Source organism: Vulpes lagopus, chromosome 7 (genome assembly GCF_018345385.1).
Source record: "Vulpes lagopus strain Blue_001 chromosome 7, ASM1834538v1, whole genome shotgun sequence".
NCBI classification, from domain to species: domain Eukaryota; kingdom Metazoa; phylum Chordata; class Mammalia; order Carnivora; family Canidae; genus Vulpes; species Vulpes lagopus.
The window spans coordinates 91,084,157-91,105,804 of NC_054830.1; the positions used below are offsets into that span (position 1 = coordinate 91,084,157).

General features: G+C 35.7%; 1 long non-coding RNA gene across 3 annotated transcripts in view; it reads left to right on the top strand.

Annotated features, from left to right (window-relative positions):
- The window catches only part of LOC121494239, an 89,448-nt gene that overhangs the window by 40,538 nt on the left and 27,262 nt on the right, over positions 1 to 21,648 (top strand). The window contains exon 3 of one of the 3 annotated variants that reach the window (XR_005988770.1): positions 702 to 925. The exons of the other annotated variants lie outside the window; for them this stretch is intronic. This is a non-coding gene — a long non-coding RNA (uncharacterized LOC121494239). Of the gene's footprint in view, positions 1 to 701; positions 926 to 21,648 lie in introns of those variants that run through there. 3 annotated transcript variants of the gene reach the window in all.

Below are 21,648 nucleotides of genomic sequence, written 5' to 3' on the forward strand. Positions count from 1 at the left end.
GGAACCCTCATGCACTGCTGGTGGGAATGTAAAATGGGGCAAACTTTTGAGGAAAACAGCTGAACATTTCCCCCCCAAATTAAGAATACAAATACCAAATGATCCAACAATTTCACTTCTGGATGTAGGTCCAAAAAAACTGAAATTAGGGACTTGAAGAGATATTTCTACTCATGTTCATATAGCATTATTCACAATAGCCAAAAGGTGGAACACATGTGTTGATTGACAGATGAATGAATAAGCAGAATGTAGTTTACACATACATTGGAATCGTATTCAGCCTTAGAAATGAAAATCTGACACATGCTGCAAAATGGATGAACCTTGAGGACATTATCCTAAGTAAAATAAGTGATCACAAAAGAACAAATACTATAAGATCCACAGATATGTGGTACCTAAAATAAACTCATAGGGACAGAAAGTAGAATGATAGTTGCCATGACCTGGGAGGAGGAGGAAATGAAAAGTTATTGTTTAATGGGTATAGAGTTTCAGTTTTACATGATAGAAGTCCTGGAAATAAATGGTGATGATGGTTGTACATTAATGTGAATGTACTTTAATGTCACTGAACTGTTAAAAATGGTTAAAATGGTAAATTTTATAATGTTTATTTCATAATTGAAAAACATTTAATCTATAGAGCAAATCTAATAATAATCCAGCAAATACATATTCCTATTTGAATTTTTCAGAGGAGGTAACAGAGGCTCAAAAAGGTCAAGTTGTAAGAAGTACAAGAACCAGATTTCAAATCCATGTCTCTCTCATGTTAAAGACTTGCATGTTCAAATAGACCACACTTACCCACACTGACCACGCTTCCTCAATATAGTTCAAATATTTGCTGGAGAAAGTGCTGAAAATTATGTTTTGAAAAATAAAAGAGTCTATTTAAAAAGTCTGATGTGAAAGGAGCCTCGGTGTCCATCGAAAGATGAATGGATAAAGAAGATGTGGTTTATGTATACAATGGAATATTACTCAGCAATTAGAAACGACAAATACCCACCATTTGCTTCAACGTGGATGGAACTGGAGGGTATTATGCTGTGAAATAAGTCAATCGGAGAAGGACAAACAGTGTATGTTCTCATTCATTTGGGGAATATGAATAATAGTGAAAGGGAATATAAAGGAAGGGAAAAGAAATGTTGGGAAATATCAGGAAGGGAGACAGAACATAAAGACTCCTAACTCGGGGAAATGAACTAGGGGTGGTGGAAGGGGAGGAGGGCGGGTGTTGGAGGGGAATGGGTGACGGGCACTGAGGTGGACACTTGACGGGATGAGCACTGGGTGTTTTTCTGTATGTTGGTAAATTGAACACCAATAAAAATTAATTAAAAAAATAAAAAAAATAAAAAGTCTGATGTATTGATGATGTATTGATCATACGTTTTTTGCTGAGCTTTCTCTAATGACTTCTTCAGGGAAGCAATGATGTAACCTCACCTGTACCAGAATAGTTTATCATTTCACAGAACTATTAGTATACAGTTTTATATGTCAGTATTAAGGAGAAAAACACACTCCATTGTTGCTCTTCTCCTTTAGAAACCAGTACTTAGCTTTCTCCCTTCCAGGTGAGAGGAGTCATTATTGAATTGCTTAGGAAGCTGAACTGCAAAAGATCCAAGGCTTTGGCCTAGTTTGTAGAAGAAATCACTGTAAATGTTTCTATATCTGAAATGCCAAGCTTTGTGCTTTCTTTTTATGCTAATAAGCCAGACTTCTCTAAAGCTCCAAGGTTAGATTCTCAAGACAAATTGTTTCTTTAGCCAGCCTCTTCTGGACTTCATAGTTTATAAAATAAAACACCATCTGAGATACAAAGAAAATACAAATTAATAAAACACAGGACTAGAGCCTTATATCAGTGTGTAGAAGATTTATGCACATAAACTGCCAGACACAGGTTTTGAAACAGACCCTATAGACTTCCAGTTGCCATAGTAACTGCACAGCTTTATTGAATGTAAAAGTGTAAACAGATGAGCACATCTCAGGTAAATCATCAGTGTTGCCGTTGTTGGCCTCTGAGTAGCAGAAATAAGTAGCACATGCTATCACTTTGTGAAATAAAATAATCATGATCATAATTTACACCCTTGACTTCTTGGTCTGTGAACATCTTCCCCTTAGAACCTTCTTCCAGTGCTACTTGACTAATTATTCGTGAAAAGTTCTAATGAATTATTAATAATTTTGTTATTGAAACAGGTTGGAGAACTATGCTGCAAACAGCAAATAGTGTTAATATGGCAATCCTGCCAAATGCTTGCATTCTGTTCTCTCATCCTCTTGATCACAAGACAAGAGGTGTGGTGGGGGCTAAAACAACTGTTAGATGTGCAAGTCCTCCTCTGAGATGGTTGCAGGCTATTTTCAGAAAAAAACTAAAAGGAAAAAGCTTTCAGTTGGAATAATTAAAGGAAAGAAATGTGGTAGAGACAGATGTTAAAGAGCTATGATCATTGAAATACTTGAACACAAAAGTAATGTTCCTTCAGTTGTTCTTTCTTTTTCATGTGTACAAATATATATTTTTACTCAGAGTTCTAATTTCATATTTTGGCCTATTATAAAATATTTGGAAGAGATAATAGGAAATAAGTAACTCAAGCCCCTTTTTTGGAATGGGAAGAATAAAACCTGGAGTGGTAAAAGTAACATACTCATGGTCACAATATTAGTTAATTACATGACTAAGGTTTAGATTCCACAATCTGAGTATTTCTCCTTTAGAACCCAAATGAAGAAATGGAATATTATTCTCAATGCAATAAAGTTGTTAGAGAAAAGTATTTTGATTTCCTGTTTGATCATGTGGCAAGGAATAATAAATTTTCCAATCATTTCATTTACTGAGGAATACATTATAGGACAATCTTGCTAAAATAGTAGCATAGAGTTTATGAAAGTATGTGTTAACAGAAAGAAAGATTAGAATGCATGCAGTCAATAGCAGACCCTCAAATCTTATACAAAAACATTCTTCAGGCTAATAAAACTGCTACCACTTATGGAATATGTAATATGAGCTTATCAATATGTTAAATGCTTACATACATTAAAGTTTTTTATTAGGGGCCTAAGTTTTAAAGTCAATGTTGGATTCACAGCTTTATCTGTTTATGAGTTATAATCTTGGGCAAATTGCTTAATCTCTAAACCTTAGTTTCTTTGTAAAATGAAGATGATAATAATGGTACTTACTTCAGTGTTCTTCAAAGGGTTATTGTAAGATAGTAAATGAGATACCCATGTAAAATGTCCAGTTATGGTATTAGCAATATTTGATCTTAGTATTTTTGTATTATTATCACACTTAATATCTACAATGATAGCAGAACATTGATAGGACTATCCCCATTTCACAAGTAAGAAAACTGAGGCATAGACGATTTAACTAATTTGGCCAAGTACGAGAGCCAAGGCATAAACTTTGAGACATATCTTGTTCTATAATCTATGTTTTTAGCTGCCACACATACTAAATAAATATGGAATCCAGTTTTGAGATCTGGTTATATTTTCTGTTCTTTCTCTCTAGTCTTGAAAAAGTTCTTTGATCAATTCATAGTGTTTATTAAGTTCCCACAATGCTTTAATTCTTTTCTAATTATCAAAGGGATATAAAGAAGCACAGTTCATGATCTACCAGAGATTACAATTTATCTGAGAAGACAATGTGAAACAAAAACTCAATAAAGGATTAAACTACATTTCTAAGATTTAGAAGTTTGTTACACAAAACAAAGATTCAGGTGCATAGGTATCATCAGCGATGAACCTATAGAATTAAGCTGAGTTTTGGGAGATGAATATACACACACATATATAAATATTCTTAGAGAAGAAAGGAAGCTATTTTGTGTATAAGAAAAAGAGTGAAGAAAGGTATTAGAGTGTTAAGTGAAAGATAATTTGGATATAGATTTGGAAGTCCTAAATTATGGAGCTAGAAATAGAAAGAAATTAGTAAATCATGATGTAATTGACAGGAAAATTATAGAACTTAGAAACAGATTTAATAATGTGAAGAGAAAAAAAATGGCTTGAAATGTTTTAGCCTGGGTCATGAGAAAATGTCTCCATGTACCAGAGACAAAAGCAGAGAAACTGAAAAAGAGAAAACTTGTTTTGGGAAATTGGAAGATATGGGGATAATATTTTCAGTTTAAGACTTATTGAATTTCGGAAGCTTCTGGAATAATTGCTGGCTCATTCTGAACACAGTTATAAAACAAAGAATAAAAGCACAGGTGATAGCCAAGACCTGGAAAAAAATTTAAATACTACAAATTAAAGATATAAGATAGGTTTTGTCACTTTGCAAAATGATTGATATAACTTTGGGAGAATACACTGAGTTAGTAGAGATGTTAAAAATAAGAACAGTCAAAATCCAAGGTAAGCAAATTGCAGTCAGAAAGGAGAAAGATAACGAGAAAAATACAGTTTTACAGAAGCGAAGGAAATGTCACCAGGATGTTAAGAGTGATTAAAATATAGGTTTATCAAGATACTTCTCCTCTTGTAACATCTGCACTCCTCGTTCTTGAAATCTGAAAACAGAGACTTAATATAACTTTATGTAGCTTCAGTTTAGATTTCATAATTCGTTGATAGTGTCTCTGTACTATCATCTGCAACCGTGATTAATCCTAGGTCTCTGCTATATGGACAAATTTATTTCTTTATTTGTAGAACAGGGAAAATTATAGTCCTTTGAAAAAGTCACAACAAGGTACCTGGAAGATATTAGTTACTCAATAAATGGTAGCTATACTTATTTCTGCTTTTATTTGAACAAAAAACAGAGCTGATTGAGATGATTATTCCACAAACAGGTACAAGTCAGGTTTCCCTTGGCCTGAAATATTTCCTATGTCTAAATTTAGGGTGGTTGAATCAGCAAATATTTTATATACTAAAAAAAAAAATCCCCATCCCAACCTTAAAGAATATTGATACGTCATTGAATGCACAGAGTGGTACAATACTTTCTCATATTTACCCTTTAATGTCCAAATGCAGAATCAGTTGCAATGCCCTTCTCCATATGTATACCTTTAGATGTCATCTTCATTTTTTAAGATTAATCTTTAAAACTTCTTCTAGGGGTACCTGGGTGGTTCAGTCAGTTAAGCATCTGCCTTTGGCTCAAGTCATCACCCAGAGTCCTAGGTTAGAGGTCCACAGAGGGTTCCCTGCTCTGTGGGGAGCCTGCTTATCTTCCCTCTGCCCTGCAACCCTCACTCATGCTCTCTCTCTTTCAAATAAATAAATAAAATCTTTAAAAAAAAAAAATAAGACATCTTCTGAGAAGACTTCCTAGCCAAGGTAGAAGTTCAGTTATTTTGTCCATGGGGCCTTTTCACCCATCTTAATAGTACTTGCCCTCTGCTTTGGTATTGCTTAATACAGAGAATAATTTTAGCCCTCATTTTATGCTTAAATTCACAACACTTATTGTATGTACATGTATACCTACATGTGTTTTTCATAGAATAACAGTACATTCCATAAACCTTATTTTCCATAAAAATACTGAGTTTATAAATAGATGTTGTGGAAATATTGAGAACATCTTCTGTCAAGCATAAATTTCCCCCAAACTCTTCTCTATCACATAGTTACTTCAATTGGGTAAATAAAAATTTGCTGTATTACAAAACTGTTTTGAAAAGTACACTCATCGAGTCCTATAAAAATCACACATATATCAGAACTATCTTAGTCTAAATTTCATTTATTGTTTATGCAATGTACCTGGGTTTATGGTTAAACTAACTACTCAAGCTTTCCTCCTTTTAATATATGTTGAATTCCAAAACTGTGCTTCTTTTACACCAGTGGTGTTGTCTTTTCTTTTTCTTTTTTATAATAAATTTATTTTTTATTGGTGTTCAATTTACCAACATACAGAATAACACCCACTGCTCAACCCATCAAGTGCCCCCCTCAGTGCCCATCACCCATTTACCTCCACCCCCCGCCCTCCTCCCCTTCCACCACCCCTAGTTCGTTTCCCCGAGTTAGGAGTCTTTATGTTCTGTCTCCCTTTCTGATATTTCCCACACATTTCTTCTCCCTTCCTTTATATTCCCTTTCACTATTATTTATATTCCCCAAATGAATGAGAACATATAATGTTTGTCCTTCTCCGATTGACTTCACTCAGCATAATACCCTCCAGTTCCATCCACGTTGAAGCAAATGGTGGGTATTTGTCGTTTCTAATGGCTGAGGAATATTCCATTGTATACATAGACCACAGCTTCTTTATCCATTCATCTTTCGATGGACACCGAGGCTCCTTCCACAGTTTGGCTATTGTGGCCATTGCTGCTAGAAACATCGGGGTGCAGGTGTCCCGGCGTTTCATTGCATCTGAATCTTTGGGGTAAATCCCCAACAGTGCAATTGCTGGGTCGTAGGGCAGGTCTCTTTTTAACTCTTTGAGGAACCTCCACACAGTTTTCCAGAGTGGCTGCACCAGTTCACATTCCCACCAACAGTGTAAGAGGGTTCCCTTTTCTCCGCATCCTCTCCAACATTTGTTGTTTCCTGCCTTGTTAATGTTCCCCATTCTCACTGGTGTGAGGTGGTATCTCATTGTGGTTTTGATTTGTATTTCCCTGATGGCAAGTGATGCAGAGCATTTTCTCATGTGCATGTTGGCCATGTCTATGTCTTCCTCTGTGAGATTTCTCTTCATGTCTTTTGCCCATTTCATGATTAGATTGTTTGTTTCTTTGGTGTTGAGTTTAATAAGTTCTTTATAGATTTTGGAAACTAGCCCTTTATCTGATACGTCATGTGCAAATATCTTCTCCCATTCTGTAGGTTGTCTTTTAGTTTTCTTGACTGTATCCTTTGCTGTGCAAAAGCTTCTTATCTTGATGAAGTCCCAATAGTTCATTTTTGCTTTTGTTTCTTTTGCCTTTGTGGATGTATCTTACAAGAAGTCACTGTGGCTGAGTTTAAAAAGGGTGTTGCCTGTGTTCTCCTCTAGGATTTTGATGGAATCTTGTCTCACATTTAGATCTCTCATCCATTTTGAGTTTATCTTTATGTGTGGTGAAAGAGAGTGGTCTAGTTTCATTCTTCTGCATGTGGATGTCCAATTTTCCCAGCACCATTTATTGAAGAGACTGTCTTTCTTCCAATGGATAGTCTTTCCTCCTTTATTGAATATTAGTTGACCATGAGGTTCAGGGTCCACTTCTGGGTTCTCTATTCTGTTCCATTGATCTATGTGTCTGTTTTTGTGCCAGTACCACACTGTCTTGATGACCACAGCTTTGTAGTACAACCTGAAATCTGGCATTGTGATGCCCCCAGATATGGTTTTCTTTTTTAAAATTCCCCTAGCTATTCGGATTCTTTTCTGATTCCACACAAATCTTAAAATAATTTGTTCTAACTCTCTGAAGAAAGTCCATGGTATTTTGATAGGGATTGCATTAAACGTGTAAATTGCCCTGGGTAACATTGACATTTTCACAATATTAATTCTGCCAATCCATGAGCATGGAATATTTTTCCATCTCTTGGTGTCCTCCTCAATTTCTTTCAGAAGTGTTCTATAGTTTTTAGGGCATAGATCCTTTACCTCTTTGGTTAGGTTTATTCCTAGGTATCTTATAATTTTGGGTGCAATTGTAAATGGGATTGACTCCTTAATTTCTCTTTCTTCAGTCTCATTGCTAGTGTATAGAAATGCCATTGATTTCTGGGCATTGATTTTGTATCCTTCCACGCTACCAAATTGCTGTATGAGTTCTAGCAATCTTGGGGTGGAGGCTTTTGGGTTTTCTATGTACAGTATCATGTCATCTGCGAAGAAGGAGAGTTTGACTTCTTCTTTGCCAATTTGAATGCCTTTAATGTCTTTTTGTTGTCTGATTGCCGAGGCTAGGACTTCCAATACTATGTTGAATAGCAGTGGTGAGAGTGGACATCCCTGTCTTGTTCCTGATCTTAGGGGAAAGGCTCCCAGTGCTTCCCCATTGAGAATGATATTTGCTGTGGGCTTTTCATAGATGGCTTTTAAGATGTCGAGGAATGTTCCCTCTATCCCTACACTCTGAAGAGTTTTGATCAGAAATGGATGCTGTATTTTGTCAAATGCTTTCTCTGCATCTAATGAGAGGATCATATGGTTCTTGGTTTTTTTCTTGCTGATATGATGAATCACATTGATTGTTTTACAAGTGTTGAACCAGCCTTGGGTCCCGGGGATAAATCCTACTTGGTCATGGTGAATAATTTTCTTAATGTACTGTTGGATCCTATTGGCTAGTATCTTGTTGAGAATTTTTGCATCCATGTTCATAAGGATATTGGTCTGTAATTCTTTTTGGTGGGGTCTTTGTCTGGTTTTGGAATTAAGGTGATGCTGGCCTCATAGAACGAATTTGGAAGTACTCCATCTCTTTCTATCTTTCCAAACAGCTTTAGTAGAATAGGTATGGTTTCTTCTTTAAACGTTTGATAGAATTCCCCTGGGAAGCCATCTGGCCCTGGACTTTTGTGTCTTGGGAGGTTTTTGATGACTGCTTCAATTTCCTTCCTGGTTATTGGCCTGTTCAGGTTTTCTATTTCTTCCTGTCCTAGTTTTGGTAGTTTGTGGCTTTCCAGGAATGCATCCATTTCTTCTAGATTGCCTAATTTATTGGCGTATAGCTGTTCATAATATGTTTTTAAAATCGTTTGTATTCCCTTGGTGTTAGTAGTGATCTCTCCTTTCTCATTCATGATTTTATTAATTTGAGTCTTCTCTCTCTTCTTTTTAATAAGGCTGGCTAATGGTTTATCTATCTTATTAATTCTTTCAAAGAACCAACTCCTGGTTTTGTTGATCTGTTCCACAGTTCTTCTGGTCTCGATTTCATTGAGTTCTGCTCGAATCTTAATTAACTCTCTTCTTCTGCTGGGTGTAGGGTCTATTTGCTGTTTATTCTCTAGCTCCCTTAGGTGTAAGGTTAGCTTTTGTATTTGAGTTCTTTCCAGTTTTGGAAAGGATGCTTGTATTCAAAAATAATGGATGCCATGTATTTCCCCCTCAGGACTTCTTTTGCTGCATCCCAAAGATTTTGAATGGTTGTATCTTCATTCTCATTAGTTTCCATGAATCTTTTTAATTCTTCCTTAATTTCCTGGTTGACCCTTTCATCTTTTAGCAGGATGGTCCTTCACCTCCACGTGTTTGAGGTCCTTCCAAACTTCTTGTTGTGATTTAGTTCTAATTTCAAGGCATTATGGTCTGAGAATATGCAGGGGACAATCCCAATCTTTTGGTATCGGTTGAGACCCGATTTGTGACCTAGTATGTGGTCTATTCTGGAGAAAGTTCCATGTGCACTTGAGAAGAATGTGTATTCAGTTGAGTTTGGATGTAAAGTTCTGTAGATATCTGTGAAATCCATCTGGTCCAGTGTATCATTTAAAGCTCTCGTTTCTTTGGAGGTGATGTTCTTAGAAGACCTATCAAGGGTATAAAGAGCTAGATTGAAGTCACCAAGTGTAAGTGTATTATTATCTAAGTATTTCTTCATTTTGGTTATTAATTGGTTTAAATATTTGGCAGCTCCCACATTCGGGGCATATATATTGAGGATTGTTAAGTCCTCTTGTTGGATAGATCCTTTAAGTATGATATAGTGTCCCTCTTCATCTCTCACTACAGTCTTCGGGGTACATTTTAGTTGATCTGATATAAGTATGGCTACCCCTGCTTTCTTTTGAGGACTATTTGAATGGTAAATGGTTCTTCAACCTTTTATTTTCAGATTGTAGGTGTGCTTCTGTCTAAAATGAGTCTCCTGTAGACAGCAAATAGATGGGTCCTGCTTTTTTATCGAGTCTGAAACCTTGCGCCTTTAGATGGGGTCAGTAAGCCCATTCACGTTCAGAGTTCCTATTGACAGATATGAGTTTAGTGTCATCATGATATCTATTCAGTCCTTGTTTTTGTGGATTGTTCCACTGAACTTCTTCTTAAAGGGGAATTTTAAGAGTCCCCCTTAAAATTTCTTGCAGAGCTGGTTTGGAGGTCACATACTCTTTCAGTTCCTGTCTTGGAAACTCTTTATATCTCCTTCCATTTTGAATGAGAGCCTTGCTGGATAAATATTCTTGGTTGCATGTTCTTCTCATTTAGGATCCTGAATATATCCTGCCAGCCCTTTCTGGCCTGCCAAGTCTCTGTGGAGAGGTCTGCTGTTACCCTAATACTCCTCCCCATAAAAGTCAGGGATTTCTTGTCTCTTGCTGCTTTAAGGATCTTATCTTTATCTTTGGAATTTGCAAGCTTAACTGTAAATGTCGAGGTGTTGAATGGTTTTTATTGATTTTAGGGGCGGATCTCTCTATTTCCTGGATCTGAATTATATTATTATATCTGAATAATAATTATTATTATTATATTTCCTAATCTTCCCAGATTAGGAAAGTTTTCAGCTACGATTTGTTCAAATACATATTCTGGCCCTCTGTCCCTTTCAGCACCCTCGGGAACCCCAATTAAATGTAGGTTTTTCTTCCTCAGGCTGTCGTTTATTTCCCTTAATCTATCTTCTTTTAATTGTTTGTCTCTTTTTTCCTCAGTTTCCCTCTGTGCCATCAACTTGTCTTCTATGTCACTCACTCATTCTTCCACCCCGTTAACCCTCGTCACTAGGACTTCTAGTTTGGATTGCATCTCATTCAATTGATTTTTAATTTCTGCCTGATTGGATCTAAATTCTGCAGTCATGAAGTCTCTTGAGTCCTTTATGCTTTTTTCTAGAGCCACCAGTAGCTGTATAATAGTGCTTCTGAATTGGCTTTCTGACATTGAATTGTAATCCAGATTTTGTAACTCTGTGGGAGAGAGGACTGTTTCTGATTCTTTCTTTTGAAGTGAGGTTTTCCTTCTAGTCATTTTGCTCAGTGCAGAGTGGCCAAAAACAAGTTGTATTGGGAAAGGGAGAAAAAGAGAGGAGAGAAAGAAGGAAAGAAAAGTGAAAAAGAAAAAAGAAAAAAGGAAGAAAAAAAGAAAAAAAAGAGAAGAAAAAGAGAAAGAAAAAGAAAGAAAGGAAAAAAGGGGTGGGGGAAGGAAACAGAAATCAAAAGCAAAAAAAAAAAAGAAAGAAAGAAAGAAAAAACCACGGGGGAGTATCTTCTGTTTCTGTATACTTTAAGTCGCTTGACTTCCCCTGGAACTGGTCCGTCTAGCTGGTCTTCTGGGGGAGGGGTCTGTTGTGCTGATTTTCAGGTGTTGGCACTTGGGGGAGCTGCTCTACCCCCTGCCTGGTGCAGGGCTCAGTGGGGATTGTTTACCCCTGTTGTTCCCCAGGAGGAACAACCACAGTGGTGGGGCCAGCTCTGGAGCCCTGGATTCAGCTCCTGCATACACCAGTGGTGTTCTAACTAGTTTTAATTATGAAAATAAGGATATGCATATAACATAAATATGACATATGACAATAAATAACTTTCATATTACAGTAACTCAGCTAGTAATTACTAATTAGCCAATTAAAAAATCAAATTTCAGAAGACCATTTAGCAACAGGTAACTCCTGACATAAATAATTTTTTCACTTATTCAGGGTTTTTCTTACGTTCTCAAAGGCTAAACTTCAAAATTTTGTATATATTCCCTTTGACACGTAAGTTCAGTGTAAACAGATGTGGCTTGAAGCCAGTTAGGCCAAGCAGAAGCATCAGCACTTGAATATATATAGTACACCTTCACACACACAACACACACCAGCTGCTCAAAAAAATCTTTGAGAAAAGTAGAAGACAGATTATTTTTTATATACAGATGAAAGTGTTACATAATAAGTGATTTTAGGAATGAATCCTTTTGAAAGATTGGTTTCAATTTTTTTTGTTACCTTCATAAAATGTACTAGTACCAGAATGTAAAATAGAATTGGTTTTATGGCAAAATTCGTTTGAGATACTTCAGAAGAATATGGCAGAGTATGAGGATCCTAATTCACTTCATCCCATAGATACAACCAGATAACACCCATATCAGTGTAAATAACCCAGAAAATGAACCAAATATGGGCAGAACAGACTCTCCACAGCTATATGTAGAGAAAAGGCCACATTGAAGAGGGTAGGAGAAGCAGAGATTTAGTGAAGAGATAAACAGATGGCAAGGCTGTCCATGGGAGGGAGGGACACAAGAGGCACAGAGAGGGGAGAGAAAAAGACCCTCACACTGAGCACCCCAGGCACAGAACCTGCATAGGAAAGATGAATCCTCACAACATTTAGCTTTAAAACAAGAGGAATATAATTTTACAAGTTCTTATAATCAGTGGGGTTTAACACTTGGAACTTTAAAAATCAGCAGGCTGCAACTCAGAAACAAGACATCCCCAGACTGGCCCAGAACAACACAGGGAATAAATCCAGCCCACAACAGGCGAAGAGAGCCATTCCAGATGACTGGACTAAAGGCAAAAGTGGCTCAGTCACAAAAGTAGGACACACACAACACACACAGAAGACACCTCTGAAGCACCAGATTCTGGTGAACAGAAGACATTGCACTGCAGAACACTACACAACCTCTTCTTCATAGGGCCACTACTTTTAATAGCAAAATATATGGCTGACTTTCCTACCACATAGAAACAGACACAGATTTAGATAAAATGAGGAGACAGAGGAATAAATCCCAAATGGAAGAAAAGGACAAAATCACAGCAAGAGATCTAAATGAAATGGATATAAGTAATATGCCTGAGAGAGAATTTAAAGTAATGGTCATAAAGATATTCACTGGACTTGAGAAGGGACTAGAGGACCTCAGTAAGGCCCTTAACAGAGACAGAAAACTTTAAGAAGCACCAACCAGAGATGAAGAACTCAGTAACTGAAATTAAAAATACACAAGATAGAATAAATAGTAGACAAGAGAAAGCAGAAGATTGGATCACTGACCTGGAGGATCGAGTAATGGAAAGAGATCAGGCTACATAAGAGAGGGGGAAAAATAATAATAAATGAAAATAGACTTAGGGAACTCACTGATACTATCATGCATAATAATATTCGCGTTACAGGGACCCCAGAGGAGAAGAAAGACCAAAGAGGGCAGAAAATGTATTTGAAGAAATAATAGCCAAAAATTTCCTGAGTCTGTACCAAGGAAACAGAAATCCAGGTCCAGGAGGCTGAGAGACCCCAACAAAATCAACCAAGGAGGTTATCACTAATATACATTATAACTAAAATGGGAAAAAGTAATGATAAAGAGAAAAATTTACAAGTAGCAAGAGAAAAGGAAACAGTTACATAGGGAAACCCCATAAGGCTATCAGCTAATTTATCAACAGAAAGTTGGCAGGCCAGAAGAGGGTGCCATGATTTAAGAAAAAAAAAATCTACAGCCAAGAATACTCAGCAAGGCTTTCAGAATAGGAGAGATAGAATTTCCCAGACAAACAACAACAGTTAAAGGAATTCATGACATTAAACTAGCCGCAAAAGAAATGTTAAAGGGGACTCTTTGAGTGGAAAGGAAAGACCATAAGTAGGAGTAAGAAAAGTAGGAAGTGCAAAAGTAATAAAATTAAGTGTATCCATAAAAAGCCATTCAAGGGATTCACAAAATAAAAGAATACAAAGTACAATATCATATACCTGGAGGGGCAAGGAGTAAACAATGGGTTCAAACTTAAGTGACCATCAACTTAATATAGACTGCTATATGCATAAGATATTACATATAAATGTAAAGGTAACCACAAATCAAAAACCAGTAATAAATATTTGAAAAATAAAGAGAAAGGAATACAAGTATATCACTAAAGAAAGTCAGAACACTATGAGACATCAAGAGAAGAAAGGAACAGAGAAGAAATACAAAAACAATCATCAAACAAGTAACAAAATGGCAATAAGTACATACCTATCAGTAATAATTTTAAATCTAAATGGACTGAATGCTCCAATCAAAAGACATAGGGTGCCTGAATGAATACAAAAGCAAGACCCATCTATATGCTGCCTATAAGAGGTTCATTTCAGATCTAAAGACACAGGCAGATTGAAAGTGAAAGAATGGACAAGGATTTATCATGGATATAGAAGTGAAAAGCAAGCTAGGGTAGCAATACCTATATCAGACAAAATAAATTTTAAAACAAAGACCGTAACAAGAGACCAAGAAGGACTCTATATAATCATAAAGGGAACAATCCAACAAGAAGATACAATAATTGTAAATATTTACGAGCCCAGCAAGGGAGCACCCAAATTAATAAAACAGCTAAAAACAAATGTAAATGAAGGAATCAACAGTAATACAATAATAGTAGGGGACCTTGATACCCCATTTACATTATTGGGCAGATCATCCAGACAGAAAATCAACAAGGAAACAATGGCTTGGAATGACACACTGAAACAGATGGATATAACAGATATATTCAGAACATTCCATCCCAAAACAGAAGAATACACATCCTTCTCAGGTGCACATGGAAAAGTCTTCAGAATAGATCACCACAAAATAAGTCCCAACAAATTCAAAATAGTCCCAACAAATAGGGACTGACTTAGGCCACAAAATAAGTCCCAACAAATTCAAAAAAGACTAAAGTCATATCATACATATTTTCTGACCACAACACTAAGAAACTAGAAGTCAACTACAAGAAAAAATCTGGAAAGATCACAATACATAGAGGTTAAATAACATGCTACTAAACAATGAATGGATCCACCAGGAAATCAAAGAGGAATTAAAAAATACATGGAGACAAATGAAAATGAAAACGCAATAGTCCAAAACCTTTGGGATGCAGCAAAAGCTGTTCTAAAAGGAAAACTCATAGCAATACAGGTCTCCTTCATGAAGCAAGAAAAATCTAAACAGCCTAAACTTACACCAAAAAAAGAGCCAGAAAACCAAGAACAAACAAAACTCCAAACCAATAGAAAGAAGTAAATAATAAAGATTAGAGCAGATCTGCTCTTTTTGGAAATATCAGAAAGGGAGACAGAACATGGAAGACTCCTAACTCTGGGAAACGAACTAGGGGTGGTGGAAGGGGAGGAGGGCAGGGGGTGGGGGTGACTGGGTGGCAGGCACTGAGGGGGGCACTTGACGGGATGAGCATGGGTGTTATTCTGTATGTTGGCAAGTTGAACACCAATAAAAAATAAATTTATTATTAAAAAAATTAAAAAATGAAAAAAGATTAGAGCAGAAATAAAGAAAATGCAAACTAAAACAACAAAAACAAACCAACCAACCAATAAAACAGATCAATGAAACCAGTAGCTGGTTCTTTGAAAATATCAATAAATCTTTACCCAGACTTATCAAAAAAAAAAAAAAACCAAAACAACCAACACCACAGAAATGCAAATGATTACAAGAGAATATTATGAAAAATCATATGCCAACAAATTGGACACCCTAGAAGAAATGGATAGATTCTTAGAATTTTATAACCTCCCAAAACTGAACCAGGAAGAAATAGAAATTTGAACAGACTGATTACCAGCAATGAAATTGAATCAATAATCAAAACACTCCTGACAAACAAAATCTGGGAACAAACAGCTTCATAGGAGAATTCTCCCAAATAGTTAAGGAAACTATTCCAAAAAAAAAAGAATAGGAAAGAAAGCTTCCAAATTCATACTATCAGGCCAGCATGATCCTGGTACCAAAACCAGGTAGAGATACAACAAAAAAGAGAAGAACTACAGAACAAATCTCTCATGTATATAGATGCAAAAATCCTCAACAAAATACTGGCAAACAGAATCTAAAAACACATTTAAAGAATTCACCATGATCAAGTAGGATTTATTCCTGGGATGTAAGAATGGTTTGATATTCACAAATCAATGAACAAGATGTGTCACATCAAGAAGAGAAAAGCTAAAAACCCTATGGTCATTTTAATAAATGCAGGAAAAGCAACTGACAAAGTACAATATCCATTCATGATAAAAACCCTCAACAGAGTAGGTTTAGAGGGAACATATCTCAATGTAATGAAGGCCATATATGATAACCTTACAGCTAACATCATACTCAGTGTCAGTGTCGAAAAACTGAGAGCTTTTCCCCTAACGTCAGCAATAAGACAAGGATGTGTACTCTCACCACTTTTATTCAACACAGTACTGGAAGTCATAGCCACAGCAATTGGACAACAAAAAGAAACAAAAGGCATCCAAATTGGTGAAGAAGAAGTAAAATTTCTACAATTTGCAGATGATATATTGTATATAGAAAACCTTAAAGACTCCACCAAAAAATTACTAGAACTAATAAGCTAGTAAGGTCACAGGATACAAAATCAATATACAGAAATCTACTGCATTTCTATACACTAATCATGAAGTAGCAGAAAGAAAAAGGAAGGAAACAATCCCATTTACAACTGCATCAAAAATAATAAGATACTTAGGAATAAGTGGAGCCAAGGAGGTAAAAGACCTCTACTCAGAAACTAAGACATTAATGAAAGAAATTGACACAAATGAATGGGAAGTTATTTCATGTTCATGGATTGGAAGAAAAAAATACTGTTAAAAAGTCTATACTATCCAAAACAATCTACAGAATTAATGCAATCCCTTATCAAAATACCAACAGCATTTTTCACAGAGCTAGAATAAGCAACCCTAAAATTTGTATAGAACCACAAAACACCCTGAACAGCCAAAGCAATCTTGAAAAAGAACAAAACTGGAGGTATCACAAATCCAGACTTCAAAATATACCAGAAAGCTGAGTAATCAAAACAGTAGGATACTGCCACAAAAACAGACATATAGATCAACAGAACAGAAAAGGGAGTCCAGGAATAAACCCACACATATGTGGTCAATTAATCTTTGACAAAGAAAGCAAGAATATATGCAATAGGAAAAAGACAGTCTCTTCAACAAATGGTGTTGGGAAAATTGGACAGCTCCATGCAAAAGAATGAAACTGGGGCACTTTCTTACACTATACACAAAAACAATTGGATTATGGACCTAAAATGTGACAGCTGAATCATAGAAATCCTAGAAGAGAATATAGGCAAGAATTTCTCTAACATTGGCCATAACATTTTTCTAGATATATCTCCTGAGACAAGGGAGACAAAAGCAAAAATAAGCTATTGGGATTACATTAAAATAAAAGACTTTTGCACAGCAAAGGAAGCAGTCAAAAAAAAAAAAAAAACTAAGACAACTTACTAGATAGAAGATATTTACAAATGACATATTTAATAAAGGGTTAGTATCCAAGATACATAAAGAACTTATACAACTCAACACTAAAAAATAAAATAAGCTGATTAAAAATGGCAGAGAACCTGAATGGACATTTTTCCAAAGAAGACATACAAATGGCCAACACACACATGGGAAGATGCTCAACATCGCTTATTATCAGGGGAATGAGAATCAAAACCACAATCAGGTATCACCTCACACCTGTCAGAATGGTTAAAATAAAAAACAGAAACAAGTGTTGAGGAGGATGTGGTGGGAATGCAAACTGGTGCAGCCACTGTAGAAAACATAATTCCTCAAAAAATTAAAAATAGGATTACTATATGATCCAGTAATTCCACTACTGGGTATGAAAAAACTAATTCAGAAAGATATGTGCACATTATTTACAATATGTTTATTGCAGCATTATTTACAATAGCCAAATTGTGGAACCAATCCAGTGTCCATTGGCAGATGAATGGATAAAGAAGATGTGGAATATAGGTGCCTAGGTGATGCAGTCAATTGAGCATCTGACTCTTGTTTTTGACTACAGTTGTGATTTCCTGGTTGTGGGATCAAGCCTGGCATCGGGCTCTAAGTGCTCAATGTGGAGTTCTACTTGAGTTCTTTCTCCCTCTCCCTCTCCCCTACCCCCTGCACACTTCCTTTACAACAATAAATAAATCTTTAAAAAAACAAAATGTGATATACAATGGAATATTACTCAGCCATAAAAAATAATGAAATCTTGCTATTTGCAACAATATGGATGGATCTAGAGACTATAATGCTAAGAACAATAATCCAGTTAGAGAAAGACAAATACCATATTTCACTCATGTGTAATTTAAGAAAAAACAAATGAGCAAAGGAAAAAAACAGAAAGAAAGAGAGACAAACTAAAAAACAGACTCTTAACTATAGAAAACAAACTAATGGTTACCAGAGGGGAGCAAGGTGGGAGATGGATGAAATAAGTGAAGGGGATTAAATATCACAATTAGTACTGAGTAATGCATAGAATTGTTGAATCACTATATTGTACACCTGAAACTAATACAACACTTTATGTTAACTATAGTGGAATAAAAATTTTTAAAAAAGATAAATTCACTTGAGCTATCTATACATGCTCCCTTTCCCAAACCAAATAGATAGAATATAAGTATCATGACTGAAGGAACTATTTTAAGGCCATTTAAAAGAGAAATCAGGCAGCCTCGGTGGCTCAGCGGTTTAACACCACCTTCGGCCCAGGGCGTGATCCTGGGGACGGGATTGAGTCCCTCGTCGGGCTTCCTGCATGGAGCCTGCTTCTCCCTCTGCCTCTCTCTGTCTCTCTGTGTGTCTCCCATGAATGAATAAATAAAATCTTTTTTTAAATAAAAATAAAAAAATAAAAGATAAATCATGTAAAATTCTGATCATCTCCTAAGGCTGAACACCAATAGTTTGATGATTAAGCTTTTTGTCTCTTTTGAAAAGTTGAGTTCAAATGTACATCTACACTTTCAAAACTCTGAAGAAAGTCCACTTACAATCTCAAAATAATGGTCCCTTCTAGTTTTTTATTTTACAAAAACTAGAAGATATAAGTAAGTATATATATATATATATATATATATATATATATATATATATATATATATATTTGGTTTTGTCAAAAATTCTCAAAACTTAGAAAAGTTCTGATACATGTTTTATTTCAAATATCTCTTCATCCCTTTTCCTCTCCCATGAAAACCCCAAGAAATTATAAAAACCTAACTTTTGTCTAGGAAGGGAAATATTGGTCAAAAAAATGAAATCTTGGAAAAGTAATTAATTCTTGGATACAAAGAAATATTTGTACATAGTAACATGGTTGACTAATCTTTTGTTTCTCCTCACCAGTCTTTTAAAGATATTCTATAGTAATATATGGAGCTAGGATTTTTATCTGTAATATGTACTTTCTGGAAATTAACAAATGTTAAAAACTCCCAAGGATGCTTTAGAAAATGTTAATCATATTTTTTGCAGGTCTCAAAGTGTTTGGTTGAATCACTATTTTAAACTCCTATGCTGAAAGAACAATAGTATCATAGAGTCATTGTGCTGATAATAAAATGCAAGGATGAATGAGGGAAGGTATCACTAATGAATGATACAATTGACAGCAAATGTATAAACCATGATTATCATAATGGACATTTGCCTAAGACAACCAGATAAACCCACCACCTGTAAAATGAGTTCTTCTATCTATAACTGTTGGGTGCAGACTTTAAAATTTCCAGCCATCTTTGAAATCAGATATTTGTCATGCAATCTCTCTGCACAGCATTGATAGTTATTCATGAAACATCCTTAGTCAGAGAACACTGCCTAACAACAAAGCACTCTGAAACACTAGTGTGGGTAGAGAATGTTTAATGTACCAAAATGGAAACTTTTTGGAAATAATTTTCTCTATTATGTATTCCCACAAGTTTGTAGATTCCTAAAACTTTGTATCACATGGCAACAAAAATCACTCTGCTCTTCCTAAAGCAGATATAGCTGTGGTTCTTAATCGACATCTTTAAGAGCCTACGCCTAGCTCATATATTTATAGATGCAGCCACCCTAGAGATACCATAGGCTAAACTGGGTAAGCCTTGTCAAGGGACTATGTAGCTTCTGCTATATATGCAGAACCAATAAGGATGTGCTAATGCTGTTATCAAACGCAGTCCTATCAGCACTAAACACTTGGTTTGGCATTTTGATAGTAACATTTTAAAGAAAGTGGGTAAAGTAGGATTCTCCTTTATATTGCAAACGTATAATAAAGAAGCTTCTCTTGCTGGTTTAGCAACTCAGAAAACTTGATGAAGTTTGTAACATAAGAAACATAAAAGATGGTATCTGTGATAAATTCTCACACTGGGGAATGAATACTCTAAATAGGTGTTTCTGAATTTATGTTGTCATTCCAATTAAAGGGCTGTCCACTACATGACTATTTCATAAGTGATATTTACAGGCTTTGCAATGCTAATACAGAAAGGTTCCAGCATTACATTCTACTTAAACTCTAACTTAGTCCAATAAGGAAATTATAAGAAAAGCCTTATTCACAATTTATGGAACGAAACAGCAAAAATCCCTTCTACTGGGAAAAGGAACATGATTCGGATATAGTGGTAAGAAGGAAGAAAACCAGAGATATTGCTTGACCATAGCAAACCTGTCTTCGTTCACCAGCCTACTTTTCTGCATTCCAGTCAGCCTTTCCACTGTGCCTGTTTACCTCATGGCTTTTCTTGCTTCTTGTTAAAATTAAGAATTGAGGAAAAGGTGTTTGATGATTTTTAAATCTTTCCCTTACTGATATGTTAAAAAAAAAACTGACCACTCATTTGAGAGTTGGCAGAGATTTTCTGTATCTCTCAGCAGTTTGATGAGTAAGTGCTCCTACAAGCACCCATAACTGACAAAGAAACAAGTCCAGATAAAAAAAAGAGGCTTGTCTAAAACACAGAGTGAGCACAAGGCACCCATATACTTCCATTCACCTTCTCTGAAATCACATCTCATATTCCTCCCCTACTATCTCCTCTCCAAGGGATGGTACTACATAAGCAAGAGTGCTTGGTGTGACTTTTCTTGTGACCAAATTTCTAAAGAAACCAAAATCTGCAAAGCTATCCCTGAGTATTTTATGTAAAGTACCTCCTTCCTATAACCACTGTTCTCAATCTCAGCTCTTTCTTTATTTCCTTCTTGCCACCTACTACAATCTATAATTATTTTCCTACTTACTTATCTGTCATACACTGGAACATATTCTCTCAGGGTGGGGCAGCAAGTGTGTTTTATTTTACTCACTGTATCTAGCTTTTAGCACAATGACTAGCACATAAGTAGAGTTACAATGAACAGTTATTATATGTAAATAGTTCAATTTCATCATAATTTACACAGAAAAATCAAGCAGAGTTCTGTATAATGTGTCAAATCCTCCAAGTGCAAGAATTATTTGGTAAGAATATGAAAAGTGAATTTTTGAACTGTTAAGGGCTTTAAAAAACCACTTAATTTAACCATTTTGTATAACTGATGATGCACTGAATCCCAAAGTCTACTCAGGTTATCCAAAGTCACACACAGCTACAGAGCTGGGACCTGAACCTAGTGAGAGTTTATTACTTTTATTTGTTCACATGTACCCTGCATTACTGAAGAAAAGGTCTAGGAAATTTGACTAAAAATGTTGAGAAAAGGTAGATGTTAGTATCCTGAGACACAGTTCAATAGCAATTTTTTGTAGCTAGAAACATTTGATTTGGTTTCCAAGTAATACTCATTTATACAGGAGAATATGGTACACTGTATATTACTGACGAAAATATGTGCTCTGTT